At 38.5% G+C, this 20998-nt stretch overlaps 1 long non-coding RNA gene across 1 annotated transcript; it reads left to right on the forward strand.

Moving 5' to 3' along the window:
- Positions 1–5323: 5323 nt before the first annotated feature.
- Positions 5324–20388, forward strand: LOC309661441. Its single transcript, XR_014264047.1, has 2 exons — positions 5324–15530; positions 15843–20388. It is a non-coding gene; the product is annotated as an uncharacterized lncRNA (long non-coding RNA).
- Positions 20389–20998: the final 610 nt, after the last annotated feature.

A 20998-nucleotide genomic window follows, 5' to 3' on the forward strand; every position in this document is an offset into this window, starting at 1 on the left:
TGTTTTGTCAGTTACTTTGGAGGTATGTACACAAAACCTGTTTTGTATTGTGGGGAGGTCTCAGGAAATAATCCTTCGCGACTCTTATTTGAAACACGATTTTGAAAATTTAACTCAAAATGTGTGCCAAATTTATTTAACATGATCATGATTGGTCTGAAAATACACACGTATTTTTTATAAGTGCATTCTTTTCTATAGTTTAATGTAATTGAAAAAGCAGAATGGTTTCTACACCTCCTTTTCTACCCTCCTCCCATCCTTCATATATCATCAGGAATTTATTTAATGATTCAGAGGAAATGTAAACGTTGTTAGTTTATAAAACAGGGTTTTATTTTGGAATAAGGTTAACCAACAGGTTTTTTTTAAAAATTCAACTTTTTAAAAATATTTTTTACGTAATCAGTAACATGATATTTTGGTGATTTAAAAAATTTATTTGATACAAGCTATAAAAATTCCTTGGTGATGTAGCTATTACTCTTTATGAATATGACTTAGCTAATAGCACACCTTCACCTTTTCAAGGATTCAGCTTGAACTCTTGTTATTAAAGCAGTAAGGTACTGTGGAAAGAACCAAGGCTTTGGAATTCTATGGAATAGCAGATTTATTAGTCTTACTTAGCTGTAATTTATGAATATGACTTAGCTAATAGCACACCTTCAGCTTTTCAAGGATTCAACTTGAACTCTTGTTATTAAAGTAGCAAGGTATTGTGGAAAGAACCAAGGCTTTGGAATTCTATGGAATAGCAGATTTATTAGTCTTACTTAGCTGTAATTTCCTAATTGGAAGAAATGGAGATACCTTGTTTTTAAAGATTAGAAATAATACATGTAAAGTGTCTGACATAGTACCTGGATTGCAGTCTGCGAACTTGCAGTATTCATTAATTATTGTTTTCCACCAAGTTTTCTACATACCTTCTAGATATATGCCCACAGAAAATTTGTGTGCGCTGCTTCACGGGAGAACATTTGCTAAACATGCTCACATATCTGTTCTTTTTTAAAGACAACTTTAATGACATATCTTTGATATAAAAATTGTATACATTTAAGATGTAGAACCTGATGTTTTGAGGTGTGTATACCTCATGAAATGATCACCCCAATCGGGCTAAACAACTTATCTATCACCTCTACATAGTTATTGTATGTGAGTGTGTGTGCAAGTGAGACAGAAGATTTAATTTAAGATCTATCCTCTTAACAAATTTCAAGTACACAATACAGTATTGTTAACTATTGTCATTATGTTATATGTTAGATCCCCAGAACTTACTCATCTTATAACTAAAAGTTTGTACCCTTTGATCACCATCTCTCTAATTCCCATCTCACCACCATTGGAACCCATCATTCTACTCTGTGTTTCTATGAGGTCAACTTTTTTAGATTCCACATATAAGTGAGCTCATGCCAATGTGTCTTTCTGTGTCTGGATTATTTCACTTAGCAGGATGTCCTCCAGATTTATCCATGTTGTTGCAATGGCAGTCTTCCTTTCTTTATTATGACTGAATAATATTCCATTGTCTGTGTAAAGGATATTTTCTTTACCCTTCATCTGTTGACAGCCATCTGTTTCCATACTTTTGTTATTGTGAATAATGATGGAATGACCATGGGAGTGCAGATCTCTCTTCCAGATCCAGATTTCAGTTCCTTTGAATATGTACCCAGAAGAACTGTTATCTGTTCTTGGTGGCCATTTGCTATCTCCTTCCTGACTGAAGAGGCTAGAGGCCACGAGCTTAACAAAATCTATTTGCAGAGTGGGTTATTATCGTCTTTCCACAGGGCTGCTGGTCCCATCCTGAGAACAGCAAAGGGAGATTACAGGAAAGACCTTTGGAAGACAGAGGCAACCATTATGTAGGAAGTAGCTTTAACTCTCTAAGGTGATTTTTAAAAAGTCTAAAGTCACTTCAAAGAAAAACAAAGAAAGAAAAAAATGGTTCAAAGAGATGTCAGAAATAGTATCTAAACATTGGTAAGGTTGATCGATTATTTTCTTCTTTTATACATGGCACATTTTTTGACCACATCTAATGAGCATTTATTGACTCACATTCTCCATTCATTACCAGGATTTATTGACCCTAGAAATTAATATTGACTGGGGCAAAGCAGCCACTGACTTCTCTTGCAGGTCAATAAATCTGGCGATGGAGGAACACCAAACCAGGAGTCAGGATATTTTTTCTTAGTGTTGTTTTTTCCTTTGCCCTAGGAAGAATGTCAGTGCAGCTGCCTGCTTCCAGTGGGCCTATCATGTTTTTAAAAAATTTAGTAGTGGGCCATTTAGAGTCTGTTTCCAATTTACATTGTGCGCTAATAGGGCCTGAATATAAAATTTCCTTCAGATGCATTAATATGTGTAGGTATAATGAAGCCAAAGCATTTTTATCACAGTTAAATTTCATAAATAATGTCAGAAGAAAGAAAAAGAAAAAGCAGTAAATTTAATACATGTGACAATAACCTAGAAATTTTAAACAGTTTACGCATTTCAAAAGATATAGCTGGGATCTAGTCAAGTCGCCCCGTCTTTATGGATTTCAATTCTTTTTTCTGTAAAATGAAGTGTTTAATTGGTCTTTGAGATCTCTGTCAGCAATAAGATCAAGAAATTATAAATGTTTTTCAAAAGCTAGAATTTGTACATATGGGTTGTTCTCTCAGTCTGAACCCCATGAAGAAACTGTTTAAGATTTGGGAAGAAGAAGTAACAAAGAAGTAGGGCATATCATTATATATACATATTATTCCGAACCATTTGCTTTGTATAATAATGGATGTCCGGCGGCTTCTTGATTTAAAGGAAGAATGTAGAAGTAGTAAAAGTATAGGATTTGAAGTTTAGAGAACTGGCTTTGAAGCCTAGAGCTGTCCTGAGTATGTGTGTTTGCATGTGTGCATATGTGCGTGAGTTAAATTAAAATAAATTAGCACTTCTGTGTATGAATCATTTCTCAAGTACTAAGCACAATACCTTGCAAAGTCACGTGTTTTTCATTGACAAGGTTGACATTCAAAGAAATCGAGCTGCCTGCCCAAAGTGAATCGCTATGCTGCCATTTGACTCCCTGCCCGCCTGACTTCCAAGATCTTGCTCTGTGAGGTCACGCAGCTTCCCTGAACTCCTGCTATTTCCATGGCAAAATGAGCAGCCCCAACTCAGGGACAGAAGGCACTGGGAGACTGCATCGCTGGTGGAGTCCGACATAAATGTCAGTTGTGACTGGTGATGACGGTGACGATCATCTTATCTTAGAGACGGTCATTTGGAAATTATTTCCCAATAAAAGGTCATCATGAGTAACACAGAACGTAAAACTGTAAGTAAATCTAGAACCCAAGTAGGTCTTTGTAAAATGCTGAAGAAATCCATCTGGCAAAAAATGCCAAGTAATGTGGAATATGTAGAAAGACATGGGTCCTTTGCCTTTTCCACCACTTAACGCTGCCCATCTTCTGCCCCTCACCTGGATGCTCAGAACTTTCTAGCTCCTAGATCACTCTAACATCCACCTTGGCATACATTCATAACAGAAGGGGAGCAGCAGATTAGGGGGTCAGGGTATGGGCTTTGTGTTCAGAAAGACATTGGTTTGAATCCCAACTTTGTTGCTTATTAGTTGTTAAATTATAAGAAATAATATTCTGAAGCACAAGCCTCCTTCCCTGAAAAATGGGGATAATAATAAGACTGATCACATATGATCCTTGAGAGAACAAATTCAGCAGTGGCATGTGAAGCACAATGAGCATTGCTTAGCTCACCCAAGTTCCCAAGAAATGTTGGTTACTGTTATTAACAGCTTAAAGACGTCTTCCAATCATTTTAAAAAGGATCAGTGTCTCTTTTTTTGAATTATGGTTTTCTCAGGGTATATGCCCAGTAGTGGGATTGCTGGGTCATATGGTAGTTCTATTTTTAGTTTTTTAAGGAACCTCCATACTGTTTTCCATAGCGGCTGTATCAATTTACATTCCCACCAACAGTGCAAGAGGGTTCCCTTTTCCCCACACCTTCTCCAGAATTTATTGTTTGTAGATTTTTTTGAAAATGGCCATTCTGACCAGTGTGAGGTGATACCTCATTGTAGTTTTGATTTGCATTTCTCTAATGATTAGTGATGTTGAGCATCCTTTCATGTGTTTTTTTGGCAATCTGTATATCTTCTTTGTACCACAATGTTCATTGCAGCACTGTTTACAAAAGCCAGGACATGGAAGCAAACTAAGTGTCCATCGACAGATGAATGGATAAAGAAGATGGGGCACATATATACAATGGAATATTACTCAGCCATAAAAGAAACAAAATTGAGTTATTTGTAGTGAGGTGGATGGACCTAGAGTCTGTCATACAGAGTGAAGTAAGTCAGAAAGAGAAAAGCAAATACCATATGCTAACACATATATATGGAATCTAAAAAAGAAAAAAAGAAAGGTTCTGATGAACCTAGGAACAGGACAGGAATAAAGACATAGACATAGAGAATGGACTTGAGGACATGGGGGTGGGGAAGGGTAAGCTGGGACGAAGTGAGAGAGTAGCATTGACATATATATACTGCCCAATGTAAAATAGGTAGCTAGTGGGAAGCACCTGCATAACACAGGAAGATCAGCTTGGTGATTTGTTACCACCTAGAGGGGTGGGATAGGGAGGGTGGGAGGGAGATGCAAGGGGGAGGGGATATATGTATACATATAGCTGATTCACTTTGTTATACTGCAGAAACTAACAACCTTGTAAAGCAATTTTACTCCATTAAAGATGTTAAAAAAATTTTAAAAATAAAAATAAAAGGGACCAGTGGCTTTCACAGGTGATCAAATTCAAGGATAAAGGCAGAGTCAAGTTAGCTTGTATTAGGAACTGAAAGGTCTTCTCTCCTTCCCCGTGATTGTTCCTTGCAGACAGTTCTATCCTGCCTAGGGGCAATCCCTGCCCTGGTCATGACAAGTTCTCTGGTCATGACAAGTTCTCTTACAAACTGGTAAAAATAAAAAGGTACAAGTATAAATGAGAATTGAGCCCTCTACCTAGCCATATCATTTTTGTGAAATTATTTATCTTGAGATCTTTTCTATAACTAGAATGCTCCCTGAGGTCCTTGGCAATGCCACGAGTCTGGGAATCCTTGCCTTTACAATAGCCAGACCGTTTATTGAGGCATCATGACCAGGAAGGCACAAGATATAGGAAATGAACAATAGTCTAGGATATCTGGTGTTGGTCCTGGCTCTATGAATAAACTTGTGGGGCAAAGGGTAAGGGATTTTTTTTTTTTAGGGTAAGGGATTTAACTAGCAAGAGCCTCGTGTCTCTATCTATGAATTGGGCAATGATGATTATTTTCCAGGAGCATTTTTGAGAGTCGAATGGTATCTTCTAATCATAGATCCAATCCATGCAAGGAGGACATACAGGGGTTTGTCTTTCTTCTTTCCTTCATCCCCTTTCTATTCCCTTTACGTCTCTGTCCCTCCGTTTATTCAATCTTTCCTGCCAACTCCCAGCTGTCCATAGACTATCAGTTTCCCCTACTGTAACATCTCAAAAGATGCTTACTTTCTATAGGGGAGCCATTATCACAGGGTTATATAACTGCTTATTTAATTGCTTGGCTTCTCCAAAGCACTAGGAGTTCCACTAGGGCAAGGTTTCTGCTTCAATTGCTAAATTGTATATGACCTTCATTCACCATGTTGCCTGACACATAGTAGACACTCAGTTGCTATTTGTTATGCCAAGCTGTGATGGACATTGGGGAAAAATAGTGAAAAAGACCTAGTGACCAGTGTCTAAGAGCTCACATATGCTGCCTACAGATGACATCATTGAGTGATTCTTTACTCAATCATTCATTCATTCCACAATTATTAATGAACATCTACTATGTGCCAGGTGCCATCTAGGGATACAGGGATGGAACAATACAGATACTATCTTTGCTCTCAGTGACTTATATCCTAGTGCATAGAGATTGACTGTGAACAAACAAATGAATAAACAAGATGGCCTCAGACGATTGCTCTGTAGATGACATAATAGAAAGATAGATTGGACAATGAAGGTCATGAAGGGGTTACTTCAGATCATGCACTTTAGGAAAGGCCCTCTGAGGAGGTGATATTTGAACTGAGGAGTGATGACAAGGTGGGGCAGCATAGAAAGCTATAAGGGAAATACATTCCTGGTAGAGGGAAGAGCACGTAAGAGTCTCATGTTTGGAGGAAGTTTGGGTTGGATGAGGGAAGAAGAATGAGGCCTGTGTGTCTGGAGTGTGGTGTTGGGGTAAGTGTAAGGCGTGAGGTCCAACAGGCAGACAAAGGCCTTACAAGTTAGAGCCCCTGGACATATCTCCTCATCTAGTCTCTTCTAGGTTCTCTGTGCTCAATGAAGCCACTGGGCACAGGTTCCACAAGCAGCCAGCTCAATAATTTAAACTTAGGGTGGGCTAAAGAAAAACTTGAATTCACGAGACCTCTGCAAAACCAAAACACCAGCCAACCAACCAACCAACCAACAGACAATGCCCCACCCCTCCCAAAAAAACCAACACAAAACCAAAGAAACACATGGTTCAAAAAGCAGGAAAAAAAGAAAACCATAAAAGTATGGAGGAGATTCCATTTCTATAAACTGATTTTTTTTTTAATGAAAAGAAACATTTTGCAAATGCCTGTTTTCCACACAGTCGGGTATCTCATATAAAATGAAGCCAGGCTGAAAACAAGAGAATTATCAGTCTTTAGAGGACTGTCCCAGAAAATGTCCTTTGCTATTTGCTCCTGGGAAACGATGGACGGACACAGATAAGAAAAGACTGGGATTCCACGGTCCATCATTTTACAGGAGAAATAGTTCCCGTAGGATTTTCTTAGCCAAAGAATCTAGAAAGTGAAGGAAACACATTTTTGTCTGCTGTTTTGTTTATAAACACGTCTCTCTCTCTTTTTAAAAAATTTAAATAAATCTGTGTACTTTTTTCCAGAAGGAAAAAAATGCTAGTGCTGACACCTTGCTCCCTCATTCCTTTCCCAGTAACTTCCACATTTTTTACTGATGTTGTCATTAGGGAATGCCAGGGAAAAAGCTTAGTGCTTTCTGTGAAAATCTTTTCACTAAGGGAAGCAAGACAGCTAAGTGATAAGATAATTTAAATGGCAGCAGGAAAGGCACTTAAAATGGCTGAGGGTATAAATGACAGAAAGAACAGAAATGAGAGGTTTCGAAGATGTGGTGTAGGCATCAGCTTGGGAGACCGTGGGAAAGGGCAACCAGAGCATGGCGGTATTTTGCATTTTTCTTTCTATCAGAACAGGAACTTCTCAGGCTTGGAAATAGAAAAGACAGCTATTGAAAATTAATCTTTCAAATAAAAAAGGAATATAAAATGACTTCTGAAAGGCAAGGGGAAAAAAAGCATTGATTGGATCCCTCTTCTGAGTCAGACCCTGTGTACTGTACTTCTCTTGTATTATTTATTCCTCCCTCAACTCAATAAGGCAGGAATCCTTACTTCATGTTAGTAAAGGAAGAAACTTGAACTCAAAGAACATAAGAAAGTCACTCAAACATCATCTTGCTGGTATGCAGTGGAGCTTTGATTAGAACTAGATTTTTTGACTCTGATTTCCAGGCCAGCCTTAGGTGCTATTGTAATTCTTCTTAAATGCAGTGATGTAGGGAGCTCACACTAGCAATACGTCATCATAATCATCATCATCATCATCATAAGCTGATGGTTACCTATTTTAAGAAAGAACCTAAGAGAACATACATGGAAATGATTTTTTTTCAGTGTAAAATATTCATATGTTACATAAACTTGGTTTAAAATGAATGAAAAAGTACAAATGCAAAATGTAGAAATGACAAAGGGCAGCATATCAACTTATCATGAAGCAGTTTGTAATTATGGAATAGGATGCTATCATTACATACTTTCTAAAGGTGACCGACCCACAAAACAATTAAAATAATGTGCACCTTTAAACAGATGTCCTACCACCACTGCCACACATGAGTATCTTAAATAACCATTTAAAAAAATGGTTACCCCTGAGCCTATCTGCTCTCAGAGCCAAATTTGCTCTTCGCTTGCCCTTGAGTGAATCAGAGAGTGAAGGCGTCTTGATCCCTGAGACTGGATGTCCCAGGCTCTCTGGTCAGCTGGTTTCTGGTTGGGTGTGAAGCCCTGGGAGCAGGCTGGAGAGAGGAGAAGAGGGAAGCCAAGGTACTTCTCCTGGGTCCCCTCAGGCCCAACCTGCATTTCCCCTATGAGCCCATGTCCTGCCAGGCAGGCCCACCTGGCTTTCTCCAGGTGACCCCCACCCCTGGGTTCTGGAAATACCTTCCTCTGTCCTCTGGCCCAAGAGAGTAAGGGTTTCCTGCTGCTCTAGCTAAGTCTCAGTGGCCACACAGACCCCTGTTTGACTTCTCAGCTCTGCCATCCTGGTGTAACAAGCCCCCCACCCCTTTGACATACCCAGGTGGTTTCTCTGTCCTTCTGAGGCTCCAACCACCACAACTGGAGAGAGAGCAACCACTTGCAAAAGTGAAAGAAGGCTGGCATTGGCTTCCCTAGTGCCCACCTTCTCCTCTGCCCACCCTCTCTCCCTGGCCCTTCCTCTTTGGTCTTATCTAAACTTTCTTCCCAGAAAAGGTCTAAAACTTGGCCAAACAGGTTAACAAAAATGACTTAAGCATTTTCCTTAGAATGTTATCTCTAAAGTGAACCTACATTTCACCCAGATTGGCACCTTAAGTACAAGGCAATAAAGCCCATGGCCAGCCTCAGTCAGTCATGGAAAAAGCTGTTTAAATTAAATTGTATTTTATCTTGACCCTAAGCATGGCATTAACTAGAAAGCAACTTACTTAGGTATAAGTCCCTCTTTGACCCAAATTCTAAACTAATCAAGGAAATGATGAATAATAAAACAGAAGGTAACATGGGGTAGAAATACACATTATCTAACTATGAACATTTATGGAAGCATGTGCTAAGTGTGGAATACTGTTCTAATTGAGTTTCATGCCTTATTTCATTTAATTGCCACAGTAGTCTTAGCAAGGTAGGCATGATTCTTAATTTGAGACGAAAAAAGTGAGATTCAAAGAGATGAAGTAATATGTCAAGGTCAGAGCTAGTAAACCCTGGAGCCAAGATTTAGGGTCAAATCTTCTTTTCCTGCCCATGTTATTTCAGTTTTGCAAAGTACATGATGAGCGGGGAAGATTAAAAAACCATTGGGCCATGCACTGGACTGGACCCAAAGAGGAAGTATTATGTCTAGCCCCAGAATGTTTAGAGTTTTTGGAGCCGATATTTAAAAATTGAAAAAGTGGGATATCTAGCAAAAGCGGACCTGTACCCTGTAAGACATAAGGCTGCCGGCTTGTGGAGAGGCCCAGGCTCTCAGATTTACAGCCATCCTTATGTTTCTCTCATGGATTTCCAGCATTTTTCTTCACACATCTGCTGCACTATCTAATGCCGTCTGTTTGGCCTTGTATGTATTTGAGACCCCTGCTGAAACGTTTATGCCTAGCATTAGTTTCTGGAAAACTGGGGTTCTAGTTCCATTTCTGTGAGCAGAGAATGATAAGTGTAACAAAGATCCTGGAGTGGAATATCATGGTTCAAATCCCAGCGGTGTGATGGTCTAGATGTATGACCTTGGGCAAATGAATTATCCTTTTAGGTCTCAAGTCCCACATTTATTAAATGTGTATATCATTAGGACTAACCACAAAATATTATTATGAGGATAAATAAGTCATTATTTATAAAGAGTAAAAACAGTGCCTGTCTCCTAATACATAAAATACATACATATGTACATGCATATATATGCATATGTTTATAAGATACACAAACACATTAAAAAAATAATGACCTAAAAGTCAGTGTGTATTAATGGAAAACCATTCAAGAAGGAGTCAGGAAAACTAGATAAACCAAATATTTGACGTTTTGGGGTCTCTGTTACCATATTAGCATCAGCAGTATTTTTAGGGAGGCAGGAACAAAATCTGATAATATATACAGAATTCTTCAACCTTGAGGTGAGTATACAAGTGCACAATGGTATTTCAGTTTTAGATATCAGACCATATACATTGAGTTCCTGTGTCTTTTACAATGATAGGTTCTTGGTGGGGAGATTAAGAGGTATAATCTTGCTCCTCACTGTGTAATAGCTTACAATTCATTACAGTTACGGTAATTTTGTATAATTCTAGCATATAACACCTTCTTCCACACTGAGGCAAAAATACCTTGACAAAACACAAGTCAAATCCTGTGATATTTCTTTCTAAATCCTTCAGTTATCTCATTTTATTCAGAGTAGTTTTCTACAATTTGCTTTTTTCATTGGAAAAAAACCACACCATGTAGGCATGCTGCTTTACACTTAAAATAAATACAGTGGCAGAAAAAATAAAATCTAAGCATTGTCATTGTAAAAAGATCCATATTTTTAAACTACTGTAACCTTAATAAAAACAGTGACCCCTTATGGTCCAGTCTCTGCATGCAGTGAAGTTCAAACGATACCAGTCTAAACGCTTATTGGCAACTTAAAATGAATTTTAATATTTATTTAATTTCTCAAAGGACATTGAAGGCATTACAATTCATTACCTGCAGCAAACTTGCCAAAGCTTTTTCCTCTACTGCCATCTGTTTTAAACCCTGAATTACTTCCAAGTTTCATCAGAAGGAATCACTCAAGGTCCCTTTAGTCCCAGCTTGTGAGGCCTTTCTTATTCTTATACACAAACACCAAATTCTTTGTTATTTAGATCAAGTTAATTTCTCTGACTATAAACAGTTGTCTTTTCTTCTGCCTCTCAGTTATTTCTCTATCTACCATTTCTTTGGATTCTACCTTTAAAAAAAAAAAATGTTCTTAGCAAAGAGCTACCAAAGGCTGCTTAACATTAGTTTTTCTATCCCAAACAATGAGAAAGATTGAATATAATCTAGTTTACTTTGAGTTGTTAAACCTGCTGCTTTATTTTCACAGACAGAAGTGATGAAAAGTTAGATTCCTAAGTGTACATTGTTAGTGAAGGCATCATGACCATCATCAGAGTTACCACCACAAATATCAACCTCTTTTTCATCATCATCAACATCATTCTTATTCTCTTTTATTTATTTTTTTATTATGTGCTATCTGCCAGCAACCATACTAAGTCTTTTATAAGCATTACCTCATGTCCATAGCGTGATGAGTTCCACAATAATCCAGAAACCAATTCCTCCTTTTTCATAAGACTTCTACCTCACAGCCCAAGATGAGTTCACCAACTTCAACATCATGTCCACGTTGCATCCACAGCAAAGAGGGAGAGGAAAAGTAGAAGGCACATCCCTTTTTTAAGTTATAACTGGAAATGATACATTTCTTTTTCTTCCATCTACTTATATGAACTTCAGGGGCATTATTAGAAAAGAAGATACAGCAGAACATCTGATGGTCACAGCTAGAAGGATCTTGTTGAATTCTTTGTGTCTCTTTCAGTGTGTGACACAGAGCTCAGTATAAAGTTTTATGCTCCATAAAAGCTCATCAGTTTAAAGAATAAACTCTGAGATGTAAGAGAGTCATGGTGAACTGTTGATTTCGTAAAGGTTTTATGATGTAGATTTTTTTGCTGGGTTCTGAAGACTGAGATCTGATTGCGGAGAGACAGGGAATAAACAAATCATGCTGGATTTTCTTAAGAGGAAAGGCAGAGGTAGGTGTATGTTATATGTGAGGGTCTGTGAGGAGAAGAATCTGGCTAAATTCTGCCAGTTGCATGGAACAAGATACTGAGAAGATGCTCTTCCTGGCCAAAGGTTATCAGGCTTCTCTGAATTCTCTTCTCACGTAGGCCTCAAACTTTGGGCTTCTGTGTCTGTCTTTGTATTTCCCAGTTTTAGCAAGAATCCTCCTAAGTCATTTTATCCAGATTCCCAGCCCTTGATATCTGATCATCCTCAATATCTGATCAAATTTCTTATGCCCCACAGTCATCTGGGTAATATCTGATCATCCTGAGCTGTCTTCAGCAAGAATCCTATTAGATCTGTTTAACCAGAATGCCCCACCCTCATCCCTCATGTTTCCTTTTAGTAATTCTTTACCCACCGACAACCTTCCCCCAACCCAACCTGATCCTTGGTCCTAAAATCCCCTCTTGTCCTTGCTTTGCAACCAGTTCTATCCTGAGGTCTTTTTTCCCCTAGTGTAAGAGTTCCTCAATAAAATCTATTTTTATCTTTTTACTGTCCAGCTCTGGATTTCTTTGACAATACTTGGAGACTGTCAAGACTGGGAGGGTCTCCAAATCTAGATAACAGAACTCTGACTTCATTCATCAAATGAAAGAGTGAGCTGTAATAGGTTCTCGATGAAGGGAATTCCATAACCTAAATCACCTCCTAAGCTGGGAGGTATGTAAGACAGGGAGAGATTGGATAGAACCAGGGGAAAGAGAGGCTCTTTCTTAGTATTTAAATATAAACAGACGACAACTTCAATGAAGTAGGAGCAGAGGGGCTAGCAAAGCATTAAAAGGAAGAGTTGACTGATTTTTTGTCATTAAATATTGAATTTAAAGAAGAGGGAGCAGTTGAAGAGGACCTCAAATTGTCGAGTCTTGGAGGTTTGGATCATGACAATGATGATTGTAGGAAAGAGGAAGCAGAACAAAAATAGAATGCCTTTGGGGACGTTTTGAAACCAGGAGAAGAAGAATTGAACATCTGATTTGATAAGTACAGTAGGACATGCAGATCGGAGGTCTTGAAGTTTGGCCTGCAGATACGGGGCTTGAGCTCTGCAAAGGGGCATTGGTTGGAGAAGCTCTTACCTCACAGCACAGTCCTCACGTTCTCGTACAAGGCACAAGTTCATTGTAGAGCTAGAAATCTCCTGGTGGCACAGCAAATACCTAGACTTAGTGCTGTCTGCCCTTCAGCTCAATTTAACAGATGTGCAATTGTATGTGAGGCCCTCCTGCAGTAAGACAAATCCCTTCAGTTGCTGAGGTAACTGGATTTACTTTTGTTCTCCTTTGTTTCCAAACTAGTTTTGGAGCTCCTGACACAACCCTGTGACTATTTGTAGGCTCTACACAAGTTTTTGCAGTGAATCTATGGGGACTTCTATGTCAACCACTCTGGACTTACAGGTTTGTTTTACTAATAAGATGCTGATCAGAATTCAATGATCTGTTGCAGTGAGGCTGCCTGAATGCATTATGTAGGAGTTATATTTTCGTGTCATTTTAGGTTCAAAGTTGTAATGTTAGACTTATCACTTAAGAGGCAGCCAGTAATCCTTTAAAATATAAATGCAATTTCTCTGCTCAAACACACTCAATGTTCCATTTATATTGCTGTCATGATAAAACAAGTTCTTACTAACTACAAGACTTAGAATTACCTGGTCCTAGCTCCCTGTCTTATCTCATCTTTCACCTCCAGCCACTCCCCTGCCAGCCTCAAGGCCTCCACTGGCCATTGCCCTCTTGTGAAATGATCTTCCCCCAGATACACCAATGGCTCTCTGCCTCCCATAGGCTATGAGGTCTCAATGAGTTGTTCCCTGACAACTATACAAAATATGGCAGCCCTGCCACTCTCATCACTCTTTCTTACCCTGAACCTGTTTTATTCAACTTTATTGGACTTACCACAAATTGATGTCCCATGTATTCGTTCATTTGCACATTGCCTTGTTCCCTCCCCCCAAGAATATAAAAGCATTATGAGGATATTGAATTTGGCTATTAATATAAACAGTTAATACAAGCTGCATTCCAATGCAAAGAATAGTGTTTGGCACATAGCAAATGTATATATATACACATATACATGTATGATCAATTAATAGATTAAAATGAATGAGTGTCAGGGTAAATTTCAATTTTTGGCTTGATGGTAAATTGTCTACATTTTTGTTACAGGAATCACTGCTTCAAGCTTGAGTGCATAAACGTGCCCCATCCTAAACCTTCTGTAACATCCCAACCAGAAGTGGTAGCTTTCTCCTCTGATCCACTCTATATAATTCTAACATGATTTATAGCTGTATGGTCTTGGGTTTGTTACTAACAATGATCCTGAGTTTCATCATCTGAAAAGTGGATAATACCATCTCTCCCATGATGTGTGATGAATGAAGATAAATGAGATAATCCAAGCATGGTGCTTGACATGGGCTCTGGGCAAGTCTTCCATAAATGTGGGCTATAATTTTCAACTAAGTTACAGGCTCTTGAAGAGCAGACATCATGAGCGTGGACATGGAATGTTGACCATCTCCTTCACACAGGAGTGATAGCTGAGGTCGACGTACAGGATAAATTTCTGATTGTACACATGGAAATGGATCTTGACATATATTTTTTTAGCACTGATGATTACATAGCCTCCAGTAACTCCAGCAGTGTGGGAATATCCTACATACATAAGGACTAGAGATTTTATTTCAGCCTTGAAAATATTCTGAATTTAGGCTCTTGTGATTGATGATTTTGGTTGCTCTCATCCAGCGGAGAGAAGGATGGTATGTTAGTTTTTTGACTTAAAAAGATATTTAGGTGTAATCTTACCTGATTCCTAATTTTTGGCCTGCCAGAATTGAAACTCAACCCTAACCATAATCATCACTAAGAATGACTTTTGAAGCCCTCCCATGGATACACTGTTCAGGATACAATAATACACCACATCTCCTGAGTTAGAAAAATGAGTTAATGAAGGGGGCGGGGTTCCTGACTCAGAGACATGAAGATATAAAACCAGAGCAGGCAACAGAGGACTCTTTTTTTTTTTTTTTTTTTAATTTTTGGCTGCGTTGGGTCTTCGATGCTGTGTGCGGGCTTTCTCTAGTTGTGGTGAGCGCGGGCTACTCTTCGTTGCGTTGCGCAGGCTTCTCATTGTGGTGGCTTCTCTTTGTTTCAGAACACAGGCTCTAGGCACACGGGCTTCAGTAGTTGTGGCACACGGGCTCAGTAGTTGTGGCTCACGGGCTCTAGAGCACAGGCTCAGCGGTTGTGGCGCACGGGCTTAGTTGCTCCCCGGCATGTGGGATCTTCCCGGACCAGGGCTCAAATCCGTGTCCCCTACATTGGCAGGCGGATTCTTAACCACTGCACCACCAGGGAAGTCCCAGCAACAGAGGACTCTTGAGGAGGACTGAAACATGCCACACAGAATCCAGAAGAGCTTCCTGCCTGTCTCCTGATATAACACTCAGGTCTTGGGGTCAAAGTTGTACAGGGTTCTATTGGCTCAAGCCTCTGTAGCTTTGTCTCCACAAAATATCTCACCATTACATGTACTTATATGAATCACTGATTATAAAGGCAGACCTAACTGATTCTTCTGTGGGGACAAATGAACCCAATCATTCCAAAGCTGCAGTGTGATTTAAGCTAATTAACACCCAGGCTCTTAATCTTTGTCAAAAAGTACTAGCAGGACTTCCCTGGTGGTGCAGTGGTTGAGAATGTGCCTGCCAATGCAGGGGACACGGGTTCGAGCCCTGGTCTGGGAAGATCCCACATGCCGCGGAGCAACTAGGCCCGTGAGCCACGATTACTGAGCCTGCGCGTCTGGAGCCTGTGCTCCGCAACGGGAGAGGCCACGACAGTGAGAGGCCCGCGCACCGCGAAGAAGAGTGGCCCCCGCTTGCCACAACTAGAGAAAGCCCTTGCACAGAAACGAAGACCCAACACAGCCATAAATAAATAAATAAATAAAATGTTAAAAAAAAAAAAAAAGTACTAGCAAAACTCCTCAGTGACCCTAATCCTCACCCTTGGTCCAAAGGTAGCATGTTTTCCAAGTCCAGGTGTATGGATTGGATGAATGCACTTCCCCTTATTTATGACATGACTGATGGGAGTGACCCCAACTTAATTAGTGGATATGGGAGATTCACTGCGTCTTCAAGTCACACCCAAGGGAACAGAACAGATTCTATAGGACTGACAAAGGTGACAAGACACCACTTGTCATGGACCCTTCTCTTCCGAACTTGCTACAACAAAAGCAGTATATAGGTCAATCTTTTTGGTACATTGAAATGTATCAGTAGCAGCTAGCACATATTTTTATAGGTGAGTACGAGGTTAGCTTTACTCTTTCTGTATATAAACACTCTCACTTCATCATTTTTCAAGGTTGGGTAATAACAAGCCAAGAAACCCCCCCCCCCAAACCCCACAACCCACCTCTTAAAGAATTGTCTGTGCAAGATTTAAGCTAATTAAATAAACATGACTCCTGGTATCTTGGAATTGTGTCTAAATAGAAAATATTGATAAAGGAAAGCATACTGGAGATCTAAGGCTTTCTCTTCATTCATTTAAGCAAGACATTACTGAACATTTAATTTGAGGCGGGCACTGTACAGATGCCTGCAAGTAATTGACTACTTGGAAAACAGATGTGCTCACAGAGAGGCACAGAACAGAACAGAAGGTAACAAGCGCCATATTGGGTTAATAAGCAATGCAAAAGGCGAAAGCAGAGAAAGGAAATATAGACTTTCATGGCAACCAGCCCGATTTTTTGGTTCTATTCATCACAGTGGTAATTACTTATCCAATGTCTGTTTCTCTTCTGAAACGTGAATTCCAGAAGGGCAGGGGCATGTGCAATGTTTCTTTGTTGTATTACCAGCACCTAGTTTTAGGAACAGATTTCACAAAGACCTTCAGCCTGGGTCAGCCAGGGTAACGCAGACCTTGGGAGCTGCCCCAAGATCTCCTTTGACATGCCTTTCAGAGTAAGCACTCGGGGAATTGTGGGGCTGTTGACAGTTACTCTCACCAGATAGGCACATAGCTAGAATCCACAGAGCAGTTGGGAGAGGCCAAGAGGATGCCAAATAACCCCATGGGAATGGCAAATGGGGCTCCTTTAAGCACCTGATGAAATTCCCACTTCACTTAGTCAGTGGAGATTGCAGTGGGATATCTTCATGGGAATTGGCGGTTAGTGATGTCTGCCCTTTTTATAAGGCTTATCCCATTCAGTCCAGTGGTTTGTACAGCTGTGTTCATAGAGTCAAGTTCATGAATCCTTTACTGACAGTAAAGGAAGTTGTATTCTTTTCCTTTCATATTAATATTTTCCATCAGGGTTAGCCACCACTTACTAGTACCAATCCAGATACTTAATTAAATGTCCAATAAGCAGTTTTTAGACGCATGAATATTAGATGGTTACATTTTCTGACTTATACACATATTAAAAATTTAGAGAATGTGAAAATGCAATGAAGACTATTAAAATCTGCTCAAACTCTTATAAGCAAAGTAAAATTTGTATAACATTTAATTCATGTCATTCTAGATATTTTTCTGTGTATACATACGAATATGTATAAATACAAAGAAACAATGCCCCAGGAACATCTAAAAGATGTCCTCCTTTTTCAAAATATTCTAAGAAAAATATGATATTTGAGAGGGAAACTGGAGCTTAGTTAGAAGTAATAGTTTCGTTTATAATCATCAAAATGTCTCTGACACTTATTTCTTGACTATTTGATATGTCAAAGGTTAAGAGAGATGTATTAAAGCCTCTTACAATGATAGTGGTTTCCAGATTTTTCCAGTATTTCTAACACCTTTTTGATATCTATAGTAGAAATGCTGCTGGTTGTTCACCTTAATTTTTGATTGTGTGACAATGCTTGGAACTATTATTGAAATCAGTATTGCCATCCCTACTATACTTCTATTTGACTTTGGTGAATATTTGTTTACTTTTAAACTTTTCTGTAAAGTTTAGATACATCTTAAGCAGTTATTTAATTTACAGTGCAGTTTCCTCACTTGTAAAGTGGGAACAAAAAGTAGTACCGATAAGTTTTCCGTGAAGACAAAATAAACCAATACATGTAAAGTATTCACAACAGATCTGGCAGTTAATTAATGCTTGTCATTATTACCCTGAATGTGGTATTTGCTCATTTTTAAAATATTTTACCTTGGTAAGTTTTTCTGAGGGTCCTTGTCCTTTAATAAATAATTTGAATCCTTTTCCGTTATTACTAGAATTGATTTGGTTAGCTTCATGTCACTAATTTTATTTAATGCTTTAAAATAACTTTACTCTTCATTTCCTTTCTTCAACTCTATGGACCATGTTTATTTGCATTTTTTGGTGGACATCTGGAAAATATACATCCCATTTTAAAGATTTGTTTATGAGTGGTTATTTTTAAGTAATTAAAGTATGTTTTAAAACTTTATTTTTACCACCATCAAAGAGAACAAATTTTTTCTCTCCCTTCTGTAAGAAACAGAATTTTGCATACTTTGTCTACTTTACTGCCTTTTATCATCCAGTTATGTTAGTTTTTGAATTTAGATATCAAATGTTGCTATTGGTGATGACTTATATAGTCTCTCAATTATAATTTGTGATGTCTGCTTTCCGTTTGTTAATACTATTTATGATAGTAATTCAATGTCATCCCTTACCAATTTCTGTGCTAACTACCATCTGTTTTATAAAATATTTTTCTGTCATTGAGCCATTGATCTTGACTCATTTTAATGTTAGCTAGAGAATGTCTTCAGCTCTTTTTCCCCTGCATAGCCATGTGGGTGGTTTCTTTTTCTCAGACTTTGCATTATTTTAGAATTCCTTTCTTTTGGCTTTATACACCAATGAAACCTTGCAGGGTATAAAAATTTATGGATCACAAACTTTTCTCTCATCACAGTTTTGTGACTGTTTCCTTAGTGTGTTCTGGTATTTGATGTTATAGGAAAGTCTAAGGACAGTCCGATTTTGTCCTTTTTTATATATCTCTCTGCTTCTTTTCTTTTTTGCATGTTTGAATGTAGGATTTTTTTTCTCTGTTATTATAGTTAACACTTCTCCATATGAAACGTCTAGTTTTATTATTTTTTTTAATGTCCTGCCTCAAACACTCTGACCTCCTTTTATCTACCATCTTCAGACACATTTTATGTGCTAAAAATTTCTCTTCAAATATAAAACTGCTTCTTCCTCTGCCCAGTTGTCCTGGTCCCCTCTGTGGGGCTGTATCTCAGCTGTGGGAGTTTTTTCTTTTTTTTTTTCCTCCACATATGTCAACATCTCTTCCATGATTTCATTCTCACAAGTCCCCTTTACCTACTTCCCCCTGACACACAAATGATGTCCAATGATTTAATTTTCTCATGTCCATTTTTACCACTAAACTTTTCTATGTAGACTTTTATTTTGATATTTTAATTTTTTGAACTTTACCATTATAATTTTACTCCCTGATTATATCAGCTTGTTATCTCTGTGTATCACCCAATTATCTTATACTATCATGCTTCCTTTTTATATCATCCTGTTATCCCTCTATAGCCCTGTGATTTTTGTTCTTTTCACAGAGACCATGGATTCTTGCCTCTCACTAATGAGGTTGTAATAGGCTTTTATTTCTTGGCCTAGGTGTAATTCTGTCTCTTGTTTAGGGAATGCAGCAGAAGCATTCTTCTGGGAACTGGTTCATCACATCCCACCTTTTCCCCTCCATCAGTGTGGTCCAAATGGAAGATTTCAATCTTCAAATTTGCACCTCCCTTGTCTGTGACCTTCAGGCATCTCTCTGGCTCCATCCCTCCATGCTATACTGATTTCTAGAAGTCCATGCTCCTGGTGAATTATCATCCTGCCTATCTCCTCTGACAGGGAAATGTCATCCTGGTTTTTATTTTATGCTTCTCATGAGCAGCTCAAACACTAAGCCAGCCTGCCTTTTCTCCCCCATCCAGAATTCTGTTGAATTATCTTCTTGTTACACTACTGAGTTCATTATGAACAAGTGAGCTAAAAGCCAGTGAATGAATGAGCCAAAAAATTTTTTTTTACTTTCTTTCATGTACCCAGGGTTACTCTGGCTTATAAAGGTGTATCATAAGCCAACTTGTTATAGATTTTTCTTAACTCAGGGCCATCTGTCTTCAGTTTTGTGAAAATATTGCTCAGATTCTGAGGTTAGGTTGTAAGTCAAGATGAGTTTTGGGTATTTTTGTGAACGTTTCTGTTTGGGTGTATTCAGATGTTCAGGTTATCTGTAGGCTTTGCAATGGGAAGTTGGAAAGGCTGCAGTGGTGGTTACTAGCCAAAGTCCATTTTTCAGGAGAAATCAGTTCTGTTGGGGATGGTGGTGGTGGAGGTCATGGGAGAGTGGGAGGGTTTCATGGACATGGTGTTATTTTAATATAAGGGACTTGAGTGATTTCTAAAATTGAGAACCTGAGGAGCAGGAAAGGCATTTCAGACCATACGTGATTATCTGAGTACTGGTGAAGTACATGAAAAAATAAGGAGGAAGAAAAATCCCGATATATAACTGGAGATATTTGAGGTTTTATACATCTATGTAATCACAATTATATTGTAAGCTAAAACCAGCTAAAACAGGATTGGGTCTGAAATGTTTAAACTTGCAAAGATCATCTATTTCAATGTGTGTGTATAAAGACTAAATAAAGCAGTTTCAAGCTTATCTATATTCAGTGTACTACAGAGCAATTTGTGGTTTGCGTACCCTCTTAAATAAGGACAAATGCTCCTCTGTTTATGTGGTTTGGTCAATGAAATCTTTGTAATTAGATGTGTAAGCTATGCCCATATCAGCAATTTGAAGAGGCTCTGATGATTTTATTTGAAAATTTGACTTTTAAAAATGCAGCAGTCCTCTTTCAATTTTTCATATTCTCCTTCCTGTTTTATTATTTTACTGATGACCATTTGCTTTCCTGTTCCTTGTAAATGGTTACTTTATTTAAAACTATGCCCAAAGCGTTTTGGTAGTACCAAAATGCTCACTTATTAAAACTGGTGACGTTGTCATACTGCTTTCATTGCAATGGTTGCTAAGAAAATCATCGGCTTAAGCAATACCAACTGTATTTCAATAGACAAATTAATCTT

Source organism: Balaenoptera physalus (assembly GCF_965194825.1).
Source record: "Balaenoptera physalus genome assembly, chromosome: 5".
Classification (NCBI taxonomy): Eukaryota; Metazoa; Chordata; class Mammalia; order Artiodactyla; family Balaenopteridae; genus Balaenoptera; species Balaenoptera physalus.